Here is a 15,539-nt window from a genome sequence, read left to right as displayed (position 1 = left end):
TCGTACTATCCTATACAATCACTTTCTCTCAGGGATTCTGTGAAAGGATTACAGGTCATGCCTATATGAAATATCTTTATACTCCCTACTTTTACTGGACCCAACCTATGTGAATAGACTTTCAGAAACCAAATGTTATGTGTAAAAGACCTATAGGCAGGGAAGTTGGCCAGTATCTCCAAATAACATAATAATAGAGGGTATTGTTTTACCTGATGTCACTTTCCCAAGAATATCCTAAGGGCTTCTTACACACTTATCATACTCATAAATAAATGAAGACAATGTTTATAAGTCTCATTAGATGTGTCAAAAGACCATTTTGGAACCATTTCCTCGTGGTCCCACCAAAAATCTTTGTTCCATGATCTCTCACAATGAACATTTTAAAGAATAAATTTTCCTCTCTGTGAGCTATTGAAGCTATCCGTAAGGTCTCTCTGGTGTTACTTCTTTTAAACATAATAGAGCATTAGGCTAAAAGATGATCCATCACTGTCTCTCTATCTAGCCCCATAACTGCCCCAAACTTAAGAGTCCTGTGTTGGCTCTCTTCTGTGGCGTTGAGAGACTGAGTAACAGGGAAAATTGTGCTCTACATCTTTTACTCCTTGTTAATATGCAGTTGAGCTTTGTGGGCATGTCCATTTTGCTAATATATACTCTCCAGAAACTCACATATAATGTTACAGTACTTTGCTAAATAGCAGTGCAAGATGTGTATCTGAGCACCAAATAAAAAGTAAAAACAACATAGGATTCTGGAAAATTAGTACATTATATCAGTAATGTTGGAATCTGGCAGAAAACTGGCTTTTCCTTCAGAGTGTTTGTATATAAATACAGCTAAATAAATATTTGAAAGAAAATCACTCATACAGAACTGCAGTATTTTAGGTTAGAATTGTGTAGACCCACATGCTGAAGGAGAGACCAGCTTTCTGAGAAAGGGTGATAACACTTGAAATGTAAATACATAAAATAACCAATGAAAATGTTTCGGTAAATTTCAAGTCCACTTTTGCATAGATACTTAAATTTGCACAGGAATATCTTCATATCTTACTTTTTAAAAAATCTTTTCAAAGAAACCTAAATTTTATGCTGTCCGCAATTATTACTGTATATTGTCGGTATGTTCCTGAGTTTACATGCATGTTATAGAATGTGGACATGTTTGCCTGTAGATGTGAAGACCAAATATTGGTATCTGTAATTTTGCTTGATCACTATCTACATTATCTATTGAGGCAGAATCTCTACCTTGAATACAGGAACTGATTGCTTAAGGTATGTCATATTTCTATTGCGCTGAAGGTGCATATAGGTCCTTATATCTGCTAAGTATTTATGAGCCTATAACACCCAAGTTGATTTTTTCGTATTTACATAATACACCAGCTGGTTTTGTGTGTCAATTTGACAACAGTTGCACTTATTCCAGAGAAAGCTGCCTGCCTCCCATGAAGGAATGCCTCCATGAGATACTGCTGTAAGGCATTGTATCAATTAGTGATCAAGGTTCAGCACACTGTGAATGATGCCATCCCTGGCCTGGTGGTGCTGGGTTGCATAAGAACACAAGCTGAGCAATCCAGTGCAGAACCCTTCCATAGCATCTGCATTAATTTCTAACTCCAGGTTCCTGCCCTGTGTGAGTTCCCATATTGATTTCCACTGGTGATGAACAGAAATTTGAAATAGTAAGCTGGATAAACCATTTCCTCCAGAACATTCTGTTTGATCATAGTGTTTTGTGTAGAAATAGAAACCCTGACTAAGACAACTCTAAAATAATTTACCATTTGAGCCACTTTCCCATTACTTAAAAAAAAAGTGGCAAGGCTATATGGTAAAACAATTGCAAGGGGTTAATCTTTAAACTGCTGGAAATATACAAGGGTATCTCAAATATAGCTAATGCTGAAGACCCATTCTATAGTAGAAGAAAGTATGTTAAAGGGAAACTGTATTATCTCCTAAACTTACTCCATGTGACATCTGTGTCCTGTCAGTGCCAAGTGTCATAATTTCTAGGCTGTCATCAATATGATAATAGTATTTCAGATAATCTTGCAATTGGATTGTGTAAGGCAGGGGCTCACAAGAACATTCAAGTGTCACATGGTACCAGGTCAGTGAGAAGGGTTATCAGAGCAGGAAGAGTTACCAGCAGCAAGTGGACTTCACAGAGGACTGATGTAGTGTTTTTTTCCTTGTTTTTGCTTGTTTGTTTGTTTTGGTTTTCTGTCCGTGTTTTTATTTACATTAAAGGAAGGTTTCTCTTGGTCCCTGCTTCTTTAGAATAAAATAGACACATTAAGATTATATCATCATGTATAATTTTCCTATAAGAGTACTCTAATTTTGATGTGTACTCATGTTTTCCTATGCATTAAAATTTGATTTATTGAGCCTGAATAAAAGTTTGATATACAGCTTGCCTTGCATGAACAAGACACTGGGTTCCATTTCCCAAACTGCCCAAAGTGATTTCTTTTTATCATTAAGAAATGGTCAGTTATTTTAATGTGGATGATAAATCGTTTGATTTTAAACTACAATGACCCCATCTATGCCTCTATACCAGAGAAAAACAATGGTATATAGTTTCTTGCAGCTCAAAGTCATTTTTTTGGAAAAAAAAGTGTAGAAATTTTAAATATGTGTTTCTGAGCAATACACTATGGTTTATTGTCTTAGATTGTTTTCCCATGCTGTGACAAAATGCTCTGATCAAATGGAACATAGAAGTGAAAGATTTTATTTTAGCTCACATTATAGTGGGGATCACAGTAGCATTAGGTCTGATTCATAGTAATAAGCAGAAATTAATGACCACATAAATGCTGGGAATTCATCTTGTTTATTCTTACATAGCCCATAATCCAAAGTTCAAGAATGGTGTTTTCTAATAACTGCATGGATCTTCTAATATCAATTAAGACAATAAAGGCAATTTCCAATAATGGTGGATACAGGACCATCTAATCCCTAATAGAGTTTCCCAATTTTGTTGATCCTATATTGGGTCACAGAAAATTCAAACTTCCATGCTATCAATCGTTATCAAAAGGAGAAATGAGAAAGTGTGTGTTTATACCACCACCTTTTCCAAGAAGGCTACATTCATCCAATTCATACTGTGCTTCTTGGCCCTAGAACTAGTTATTAACATTGAGTTCAGAATTAATATATAATTTCTGGTATTGAGAAATGGCCCAAGGTTTCACCTCATTTGCTGCTCTTTCAGAGATCAAATTAAAAGTGCCTTGAAATCTAGCTCTAGCGATCCAATAGCCTTCCTCTTCTGGCCCTCTCATATATACACATATCCAGATAGATATGTACATAACATAAATTATTAAATCCAGAGAAGCTCCTAGGAGTGGACTCATACCCATCAAGCTTGACAGCTGCTTTTCCTTATATAAGAATCACTCAGGGAATAGAGAGGCAAAGATTAAAAGACACAGAAGGAACACCCATTCAGAGCCTGCCCCACATGTGGCCCATACATATACAGCCATCCAATTAGACAAGATGGATGAAGCAAAGAAGTGGAGGCCAACAGGAGCTGGATGTAGATCGCTCCTGAGAGACACAGCCAGAATACAGCAAATACAGAGGCGAATGCCAGCAGCAAACCACTGAACTGAGAACGGGACCCCCGTTGAAGGAATCAGAGAAAGAACTGAAAGAGCTTGAAGGGGCTCGAGACCTATGGACAACAATGCCAAGCAACCAGAGCTTCCAGGGACTAAGCCACGACCTAAGGACTATACATGGACTGACCCTGGACTCTGACCTTATAGGTAGCAATGAATATCCTAGTAAGAGCACCAGTGGAAGGGAAAGCCCTTGGTCCTGCTAAGACTGAACCCTCAGTGAACTAGATTTTTGGGGGGAGGGCGGCAATGAGGGGAGGATGGGGAGGGGAACACCCATAACGAAGGGGAGGGGGAGGGATTAGGGGGATGTTTGACCAGAAACCGGGAAAGGGAATAACACTCGAAATGTAAATAAGAAACACTCAAGTTACTTAAAAAAAAAAAAAAAAAAGAATCACTCTGGTCTTATTTGGTAAGCTATCCCCTGTTTTGAAGTCTTCAACAGGAAGATACTGACTTTAGGATTGATTTTCTTTTCATTTACATTGATTTTGTCCTCATTTTTCCTTGTTGTATTCTAAGGTTTCTTTAAGAAGTTCTCACCTCTGAGCCTCGTAATTTCTACTCTCTTAGAAAATTCTATTTTATAATTACCTTCACAAGTAATGTCTCATAACTTGTAGTTTACAAAAGTTGAGACAATACCTTTTAGATGTTTGACCACCCAGGTTCTAATACACTGCCTAACAGTGAAAAGATTACTAATATCTCTGCATTAATGAAGATTAAATAAGACAGTATGCTAATGAGGCATTTTATTTGAAACCTTATTGTAACAATCTGTTTGCAACATCTGAAAAAATTAACTGACACAGTAATATAATATTGACTTAATAAAATATTAAATTAATAAAAACATTTCTAAGATGCTGAAATGATGGAAGTGTACTGAAACCAAAGTGGATTAGAGGAGATTCTATTCAGTAGTATACAGAACGTGAATAATGCATTCTTAATCATCTTAGCCTTAAAGTAAATATTATAAGAAAGTGAATATTACAGTATTTATCTCTAACTCTTCTGATTACTTTGTATATGTTGTTTGTATTATTCAACTACAAAATAGTATACAGTTCTTCACATAATGCACTCTCATTATGCTATGTAGTATGAAAGCAATCTAAATTCTGAAGTAGGTAAACTTGATTTTAATTTTGAAAAGAGTCTTTGTTCACCTGATGATGTTAGAGTGTCACAGTGTACATATCAGAGATTACCTGTTATTAGTAATAGCAATAACAAAAATCTCTAATTAGGACACGGAGGAGAGAAAACCAGAGGACATATAGGTAAACAGGAAATTATTTGGCTTATTTTTATAAAGTACAGACGTGATAATATCTAGACTGTTCTGGAGCACCCTGCACTTCCCAGTCCACCATTGAAGGTTATGATTCCCATCCTTCCTTAAATACAACGTGTTTAACTACAATCTGGTTGCTTCTCTCTATGTATCTCAGTGAGTGATCCTCATCCTTGTCTTTTACTCTCTTGTATGGAAGTGAAGTTTTGGATTTCAATCTAGATCACCTCTTTCAATTTTTACCTATATATTTGTGTTCTGTAGAAAAGGCACCATGTAACTAGTAAATTGTAACTCTTAGTTTTCCCCATTTTGGATAAAGACCATTTGGTTGATAGCCTCAAGCAACAAATTTATAGAAAAAAAAAAGTAGTAAAGACTGATTCTTTAATCATGTGGTATCCTGTTCAAAACTTATACCCAAGGATATAGGTACATTTTGAGTGGTCCTTTGACCTCCATTGACTGGCTTTGGGTATGCCCTTCATTCCCAAAGGACATTGCAGGACCCCAAGTGCATCTGAGTTCCCAAAGGAGGCCCACAATTATCCAAAAATAACCATCTTGGAGCCCTGTCTCACTAATTCCTTTCAAGTCAATTCTGTTTGGGACTCAGGTGCAGAAGTGAGTTGTGCTCCTCTGGTATAAAGGATTTTTTTTTATTAACTTGAGTATTTCTTATATACATTTCGAGTGTTATTCCCTTTCCCAGTTTCCGGGCAAACATCCCCCTCCCCCCTCACCTTCCTTATGGGTGTTCCCCTCCCAACCCTCCCCCCATTGCCGCCCTCCCCCCATAGACTAGTTCACTGGGGGTTCAGTCTTAGCAGGACCCAGGGCTTCCCCTTCCACTGGTGCTCTTACTAGGATATTCATTGCTACCTATGGGGTCAGAGTCCAGGGTAAGTCCATGTATAGTCTTTAGGTAGTGGCTTAGTCCCTGGAAGCTCTGGTTGCTTGGCATTGTTGTACTTTTGGGGTCTCGAGCCCCTTCAAGCTCTTCCAGTTCTTTCTCTGATTCCTTCAATAGGGGACCTATTCTCAGTTCAGTGGTTTGCTGCTGGCATTCGCCTCTATATTTGCTGTATTCAGGCTGTGTCTCTCAGGAGCGATCTACATCCGGCTCCTGTCGGTCTGCACTTCTTTGCTTCATCCATCTTGTCTAATTGGGTGGCTGTATATGTATGGGCCACATGTGGGGCAGGCTCTGAATGGGTGTTCCTTCAGTCTCTGTTTTAATCTTTGCCTCTCCCTTCCCTGCCAAGGGTATTCCTTTTCCTCATTTAAAGAAGGAGTGAAACATTCACATTTTGATCATCCGTCTTGAGTTTCGTTTGTTCTAGGGATCTAGGGTAATTCAAGCATTTGGGCTAATAGCCACTTATCAATGAGTGCATACCATGTATGTCTTTCTGTGATTGGGTTAGCTCACTCAGGATGATATTTTCTTTTTTTAAGTATCCTAAATGTGTCCTGCTTCCACATGGATTCCTGTAGGGACCATAGCTACTGGAATAGAAAATTGATTCACCAATCCTTTGTCAGTGAGGTCTACATGTCGGGCAGCCAGCAGGAATGCCGTGGACTTCATTGTCAAGATGTAGGATTAATGTGGGGCCCTGTGTCTGCTCTGCTATAGGGCTCCAGCAACTTCCCCAAGGGGCTCAGAAAGTTTGACATCGAATACCGCACCCCTCCACCACCAGGTGGGTGTCAGGCTGTGGGAAACCATGGTTCACTGCTCCCAGGGTGGGTAAGCACAGTCTGAGCACAGGATACAGCCTGAGCTGGTTAGGGGGTCTCTCCTGGGCCTGCAAGGAGGCCTGGGGTGGTTAGTTCTCAGGATCTTCGGTATCTAGGCACAGCTGGGATGCCCTGGTAGAAGGGTTGAAAATGGAGTGGGGGTCCTTGAACTGGATCTAAAAGGGTAAAGGAAGGGAAGTTCTAAATAATCCCTCTGAGGAGAGTCTTTGACTGGTCACAGGTGGAGGGCTTGGGCTTGGTGGCAGACACCACTGGGAGCACAGGTACTCCTTCTCTTGTAGACTAAATGGCTGCTCTGTGGGCAAAGAGCTTCTCAATGGCTCCCCATGGCTGATTCTGATGGAAAAAGAGAGTCCATGGTTTTAAGGTGTTTATTGTCATGGTGGAAAGTGGATGAGTAAAACTGTATCTTACTTTCTCGAGTGGGCCTGAGATTAAATATCTTTTTTAGGGAGGAGTGTCTGAGAAGGAAAACACATTGGATAAGACTCCGGGCCTTTAGGTATTTCATTAAAATAGAGATTTGTCTTGAGCCTACATAAAATTGGTTACATACTTTACCTGTGAAGGGGCTTTGAGCATTGCCCTTATGTGACTGATGATCACAGTTTTATGGAGGGATGCTGACCTATGACAGGCCTGGTTTCCTAGGAGTCATGTGAAGCACCTACCTTCCCTTTCAAAGTCTATGAGTTTCAAACTTCCTCAACCAGGAACTAGGCTGTCTTTCAGTGCCCCACATATCCTTGCCTTTTGGAAAGTCATGCTGTCATCATTATCATCTAACCAAAATCAGGGAAAACTAAATGCTTGAAGGACAGTTTAAGAACATAGTCAACAAGAACCAGGGCCTTATGACATCACTTGAGCTCAGGAATCCTGCTATATCAAGCCATGGATATCTTAACAAAACTGAAGCAAATGAAGACAAACTTATACAGACGAAAGAGGCCTTTAAGGAGTAAATGGGTAAATCACTGAACAAAGTTCAGGAAAATACAACCAAATAGGTAGAAGCAGGAGAGGAAGGAAATAAATATTAAAAAAACAACAAAAATGCGTTCAAACAGTTGAAAATATGAAAAACTGTTAAAATATGAATAAAACATGTGGAAGAGAAAATAGAAGCAAAACAAAACAAAACAAAAAAGAAAAAAGAAAAATTGAGACAATCCCAGAGATGGAAACCAAAGAAAGAGAAAAGGATCTACAGATATAATCATCACCAATAAAAAGATGAAAACAACATACCCAAACTTATGGGACACAATGAAAGCTGTGCTAAGAGGAAAACTCATAGTGCTGAGTGCCTGCAGAAAGAAACAGGAAAGAGCATATGTCAGCAGCTTGACAGTACACATAAAAGCTCTAGAACAAAAAGAAGCAAATACACCCAGGAGGAGCAGAAGGCAGGAAATAATCAAACTCAGAACTGAAATCAACCAAGTAGAAACAAAAAGGGCCATAGAAAGAATCAACAGAACCAAAAGTGGGTTCTTTGAGAAAATCAACAAGATAGGTAAACTCTTAGCCAGACTAACGAGAGGACACAGAGAGTGTGTCCAAATTAACAAAATCAGAAATGAAAAGGGAGACATAACTACAGATTCAGAGGAAATTCAAAAAAAATCATCAGATCTTACTATAAAAGCCTATATTCAACAAAACTTGAAAATCTGCAGGAAATGGACAATTTCCTAGACAGATACCAGGTACCGAAGTTAAATCAGGAACAGATAAACCAGTTAAACAACCCCATAACTCCTAAGGAAATAGAAGCAGTCATTAAAGGTCTCCCAACCAAAAAGAGCCCAGGTCCAGACGGGTTTAGTGCAGAATTCTATCAGACCTTCATAGAAGACCTCATAACAATATTATCCAAACTATTCCACAAAATTGAAACAGATGGAGCACTACCGAATTCCTTCTATGAAGCCACAATTACTCTTATATCCAAACCACACAAAGACCCAACAAAGAAAGAGAACTTCAGACCAATTTCCCTTATGAATATCAATGCAAAAATACTCAATAAAATTCTGGCAAACCGAATCCAAGAGCACATCAAAACAATCATCCACCTTGATCAAGTAGGCTTCTTCCCAGACATGCATGGATTGTTTAATATTCGGAAAACCATCAACGTGATCCATTATATAAACAAACTGAAAGAACAAAACCACATGATCATTTCATCAGATGCTGAGAAAGCATTTGACAAAATTCAACACCCCTTCATTATAAAAGTCCTTGAATAAACTGGAATTCAAGGCCCATACCTAAACATAGTAAAAGCCATATACAACAAACAAGTTGCTAACATTTAACTAAATGGAGAGAAACTTGAAGCAATCCCACTAAAATCAGGGACTAGAAAAGGCTAACCTCTCTCTCCCTACTTATTCAATATAGTTCTTGAAGTTCTAGCCAGAGCTCAGACAACAAAAGGAGGTAAGGGGATAGAGATCGGAAAAGAAGAAATCAAAATATCACTATTTGCAGATGATATGATAGTATATTTAAGTGATCCCAAAAATTCCACCAGAGAATTACTAAATTTGATGAACACCTTCAGCAAAGTGGCTGGGTATAAAAATAACTCAAATAAATCAGTAGCCCTCCTCTACACAAAAGAGAAACAAGCCAAGAAAGGAATTAGGGAAATGACACCCTTCATAATAGACCCAAATAATATAAAGTACCTCGGTGTTACTTTAACCAAGCAAGTAAAAGAGTTGTACAATAAGAACTTTAAGACTCTGAAGAAAGAAATTGAAGAAGACCTCAGGAGATGGAAAGATCTTCTATGCTCATGGATTGGCAGGATTAATATAGTAAAAATGGCCATTTTACCAAAAGTGATCTACCGATTCAATGCAATCCCCATCAAAATACCAATCCAATTCTTCAAAGAGCTAGACAGAACAATTTGCAAATTCATTTGGAATAACAAAAAACCCAGGATAGCTAAAACTATCCTCAACAATAAAAGGACTTCAGGGGGAATCACTATCCCTGAACTCAAGCAGTATTACAGAGCAATAGTGATAAAAACTGCATGGTATTGGTACAGAGACAGACAGATAGACCAGTGGAATAGAATTGAAGACCCAGAAATGAACCCACACACCTATGGGCACTTGATTTTTGACAAAAGAGCCAAAATCATCAAATGGAAAAAAGATAGCATTTCCAGCAAATGGTGCTGGTTCAACTGGAGGTCAGCATGTAGAAGAATGCAGATCGAACCATGCTTATCACCCTGTACAAAGTTTAAGTCCAAGTGGATCAAGGACCTCCACATCAAACCAGATACACTCAAACTAATAGGGAAGCATCTGGAACACATGGGCACTGGAAAAAATTTCCTGAACAAAACACCAATGGCTTATGCTCTAAAATCAAGAATCGACAAATGGGATCTCCTAAAACTGCAAAGCTTCTCTAAGGCAAAGGACACTGTGGTTAGGAAAAAACAACAACCAACAGATTGGGAAAAGATCTTTACCAATCCTACAACAGATAGAGGTCTTATATCCAAAATATACAAAGAACTCAAGAAGTTAGGCCACAGGGAGACAAATAATCCTATTAAAAAATGGGGTTCAGAGCTAAACAAAGAATTCACAGGTGAGGAATGCCGAATTGCTGAGAAACACCTAAAGAAATGTTCAACATCTTTAGTCATAAGGGAAATGCAAATCAAAACAACCCTGAGATTTCACCTCACACCAGTGAGAATGGCTAAGATCAAAAACTCAGGAGACAGCAGATGCTGGCGAGGATTCGGAGAAAGAGGAACACTCCTCCATTGTTGGTGGAATTGCAGACTGGTACAACCATTCTGGAAATCTGTCTGGAGGTTCCTCTAAAAATTGGACACTGAACTGCCTGAGGATCCAGCTATACCTCTCTTTTGCATATACCCAAAAGATGCCCCAACATATAAAAAAGACACGTGCTGCACTATGTTCATAGCAGCCTTATTTATAATAGCCAGAAGCTCGAAAGAACCCAGATGCCCTTCAACAGAGGAATGGATACAGAAAATGTGGTACTTCTACACAATGGAATATTACTCAGCTATCAAAAACAATGACTTTATGAAATTCGTAGGCAATTGTTTGGAACTAGAAAATATCATCCTGAGTGAGATAACCCAGTCCCAGAAAAACACACATGGTATGCTCTCATTGATAAGTGGCTATTAGCCCAAATGCTTGAATTGCCCTAGATGCCTAGAACAAATGAAACTCAAGACGGATGATCAAAATGTGAATGCTTCACTCCTTCTTCAAAAGGGGAACAAGAATACTCTTGGCAAGGAATAGGGAGGTAAAGATTGAAACAGCAGCAGAAGGAACACCCATTCAGATACTGTCCCACATGTGGCCCATACATATACAGCCATCCAATTAGACAAGATGGATGAAGCAAAGAAGTGCAGACCGACAGGAGCCGGATGTAGATCGCTCCTGAGAGACACAGCCTGAATACAGGAAATACAGAGGCGAATGCCAGTAGGAAACCACTGAACTGAGAATAGGACCCCTGTTGAAGGAATCAGAGAAAGAACTGGAAGAGCTTGAAGTGGCTCGAGACCCCAAAAGTACAACAATGCCAAGCAACCAGAGCTTCCAGGGACTAAGCCACTACCTAAAGACTATACATGGACTGACCCTGGACTCTGACCTCATAGGTAGCAATGAATATCCTAGTAAGAGCACCAGTGGAAGGGGAATCCCTGGGTCCTGCTAAGACTGAACCCCCAGTGAACTAGATTGTTGGGGGGAGGGCGGCAATGGGGGGAGGATGGGGAGGGGAACACCCTTAAGGAAGGGGACGGGGAGGGATTAGGGGGATGTTTGCTCCGAAAACAGGAAAGGGAATAACACTTGAAATGTATATAAGAAACACTAAAGTTAATTAAAAAAAAAAAAGAAACTATTAAGATGGTTTCATAAGGTGTTGGGGATTTAGCTCAGTGGTAGAGCGCTTGCCTAGGAAACGCAAGGCCCTGGGTTCGGTCCCCAGCTCCAAAAAAAAGAACCAAAAAAAAAAAAAAAAGATGGTGTCATAAATGATAGTTATGGAATAAATGTTAACTTTGAGCACTTATACTCTTGGCATGCAGGTCACATGATTACATTCTTTTCGTCTTACCTTCCTTCCTTCTTTCCTTTCTTCCTTCCATCTTTCCTTCCTTGTTTCCCTCTTTATTTCCCTCCTTATTTTTTCTTTCTTATTTGTTTTTTTTTCTTTTCGTTAGATGGAATCTACTGTGTAGTCTTAGCTAAGCCGATATTCCCTATATAGATCAAGTTAGTCACAGAGCTCTAACTGCTTCTGCCTCTGAGTGCTGGGATCAAAGTATTGTACCCCAGCTGTGTCCTGATGACATCATATTCTTTTTTCTTTTTTTAATTTAAAAAGTAATTTAAGGTAAGTGTCATCGTATTTCCCATTTGATCAATGATAAAACAAAGGTCTCAAAGGCAGAGTTACCCAGTGAATCTGACCTCTGTTTTTGGCCACCACACCCCGTGGCGCCCACTGTATTATATGTTCAACTACCTGTAAAATACTTTCAGCTGAAATAATCATACATCTTATGTGGATGTTCATCATTGTAACATCATGATGTTTGAGATATCCCCTTTTGGCAACAGTTTTACTGAAATAAATACATTTGATTAAAGTTATAAAAAAATGAAAACAAGAGATAGAAGAGAAAAATCTCAGATATAGAAAATATGATTGAAGAAAGCAATATATTGATCAAAGAAACTCCAAAATCTGGAAAGTTAATGACAAAACATCCATGAAATTTGGGACCCTGTGAAAATAATAAATCTAAGAATGATAAGAATAGAAGAAGATTCTCAGCTCACAGCTCCAGAGAACATTTCAATAAAATCATGGAGGAAGGAAATTCCCCTAATCTAATCTAATTTATATATATATGTATATATATATATATATATATTCATAATATAAAACATATTTAACAAAATAAGAATATCCTCCTATCACATAGTAATCAAAACACTTGATATATAGAATATAATGGGAAAAAATCAACTAACATGTAAATAAAGAGCCATCTGAGATATACTCCATATCTCAACAGAGACTCTGAAACTTAGAAGAGCCTAAGAAGCCTTCTTACAGACCCAAAGAGTCGAGAGATATCACCAGAAATTAGTACCCAAAGCAAAACTTTCCATCACTATAGATAAAATGAGATATTCCATGACAGAACTTAATTTTAACAACATTGTTCCACTAATCCAAACGTAGAGGACACTAGAAGGAAAACTCCAACAAAATAAGGGTAAGTACACTCAAGAAAACACAAAAAATAAATAATTTCACACTATTAAACCAAAAGAAGAAACACACACACACACACACACACACACACACACACACACACACACATTACTACAGTCAATATCAAAATAATAAGGATAAACAATCATTGGTCTTTAAATGGCTCAACATCAGTGTACTCAATTTACCAATAAAAACACATATGCTTACATTATGGATATACAAACAGTATCTATCAAACTGCTGTATACAAGATACACCTCTCAGCAACAAAGATAGAAATTATCTAAGAACAGGCTTGGAAAAGTTTTTTCCCAGAAAGCCAACCCAAGGAATGAGCTTTAGCAGCAATTCTAATATCTAATAAAATAGACTTTCAAAGAAAGTTAATCAAAAGAAAATTTAATGATACTTCATAATAATTAAAGGAAAAAAAAGAGACACCTCAATTCTGAACATCTGTCTACCAAATGAAAAGTATCCCCATTCATAAACAAACATGAAAGCTTAAATCATACATTGAATACCACTCATTAATACTCAGAAACTTAAATAACCATTCTCATCAATGGACAGTCAGTTGAGACAGAAGCTAAATAAAAATAAAGAAACTACCAGAGGTTATGATTGAACTGAAAAGACATCTATAGAATATTTCAACCAGACAGAAAACCATTCATCTTCTTCTGTGGACCTCATGGAAACTTCACCAAATCCAACCATATATTCAACCAAAAGAAAGTTTCAATATATATGCACAGATTGAAGTAATACCATATGTCTTATGTGATCACAGCAGATTAAAGCTGAAGTTAAAAAACAACAGAAACAGCAGAAACGCTACATGTTAAAAGACATTGAAATATGCTCTACTAAATTATGATTGTGTTGAGGAAGAAATAATACCAATAAAAATATGAATCTGAGAATTGTTCTTCCCATGTCTTTGAAGAATTATGTTGGGATTTTGATGGGAATATCATTGAATTTGTAGATTACTTTTGATAAGGTGGTGAATTTTTATATTACTGCTGCCATTCCATGAGCATGAGAAAGCTCTCCATTTTCTGAGCTCTTCTTCATTTATTCCTGCAGAGACATGAAGTTATTGTCATAAACTTCTTTCACTTGTTTAGTTAGAGTTATCTAAATATGTTTTACAATATTTTGGCTATTGTGAGGAAGTTGTTTCCCTAATTTCTTCCTCACCTTGTTTATCATTTGTGTAAAAGAAGGCTACTGATTTATTTGAGTTAATTTTTTCCATCTTTATTAACTTGAGTATTTCTTATTTACATTTAGATTGTCATTACACTTTCCCCGGTTTCCAGGCCAACATCCCCTATTCCATTCCCCTCCCCTTCTCTATGGGTGTTCCCTTCACAATCCTCCCCCCATTGCCACCCTCCCCCCAACAATCAGGTTCACTGGGGGTTCAGTCTTGGCAGGACCAAGGGCTTCACATCCACTGGTGCTTTTATTAGGCTATGCATTGCTACCTATGAGGTTGGAGGCCAGAGTCAGTTCATGTATAGTCTTTGGATAGTGGCTTAATCCTGGAAGCTCTGGTTGGTTTACACTGTTGTTAATATGGGGTCTCAAGCCCCTTCAAGCTCTTCTAGTCCTTTCTCTGATTGCTTCAGCTGGGGGCCCATTCTCAGTTCAGTGGTTTACTGCTGGCATTTGCCTATGTATTGGCCGTATTCTGGCTATGTCCCTCAGAAGAAATCTACATTCGGTTCCTGTGAGTCTGCATTTCTTTGCTTCATCCATCTTGTCTAATTGTGTGGCTGTATATGTATGGGCCACATGTAGGGCAGTATCTGAATGGGTGCTGCTTCTGCCTGATCTAAACTTTGCCTCCCTATACCTGGCCAAGGTTATTCTCTTTCCCCTTTTAAAGAAGGAGTGAAGCATTCACATTTTGGTCATCCTTCTTGAGTTTCATGTGTTCTGTGCATCTATGGCAATTCAACCATTTGGCCTAATAGCCACTTATCAATAAGTGCATACCATGTGTTTTTTTTTTCTGTGATTGGGTTACCTCACTCAGGATGATATTTTCGAGTTCCATCCATTTGCCTATGAATTTCATAAAGTCATTGTTTTTGATAGCTGAGTAATATTCCATTGTGTAGATGTACCACATTTTCTGTATCCATTCCTCTGCTGAAGGGCATCTGGGTCCTTTCCAGCTTCTGGCTTTTATAAATAAGGCTGCTATGAACATAGAGGAGCATTTGTCTTTGCTATATGTTGGGGCATTTTTTCGGTATATGCACAAGAGGGGTATAGCTTTGTCCTCAGGTAGGTTAATGTGCAATTTTCTGAGGAACCTCCAGACTGATTTCCAGGATGATCCAGTCTGCAATCCCACCAGCAATGGAGGAGTGTTCCTCTTTCTCCACATTTTTGCCAGCATTTGCTATCACCTGAGTTTTTGATCTTAGCCATTCTCACTGGTGTGA

Source organism: Rattus norvegicus, chromosome 13 (genome assembly GCF_036323735.1).
Source record: "Rattus norvegicus strain BN/NHsdMcwi chromosome 13, GRCr8, whole genome shotgun sequence".
In the NCBI taxonomy this organism is placed as follows: Eukaryota; Metazoa; Chordata; class Mammalia; order Rodentia; family Muridae; genus Rattus; species Rattus norvegicus.
The sequence above is the reverse complement of the archived record's forward strand: the minus strand, read 5'-3'. Positions refer to the sequence as shown.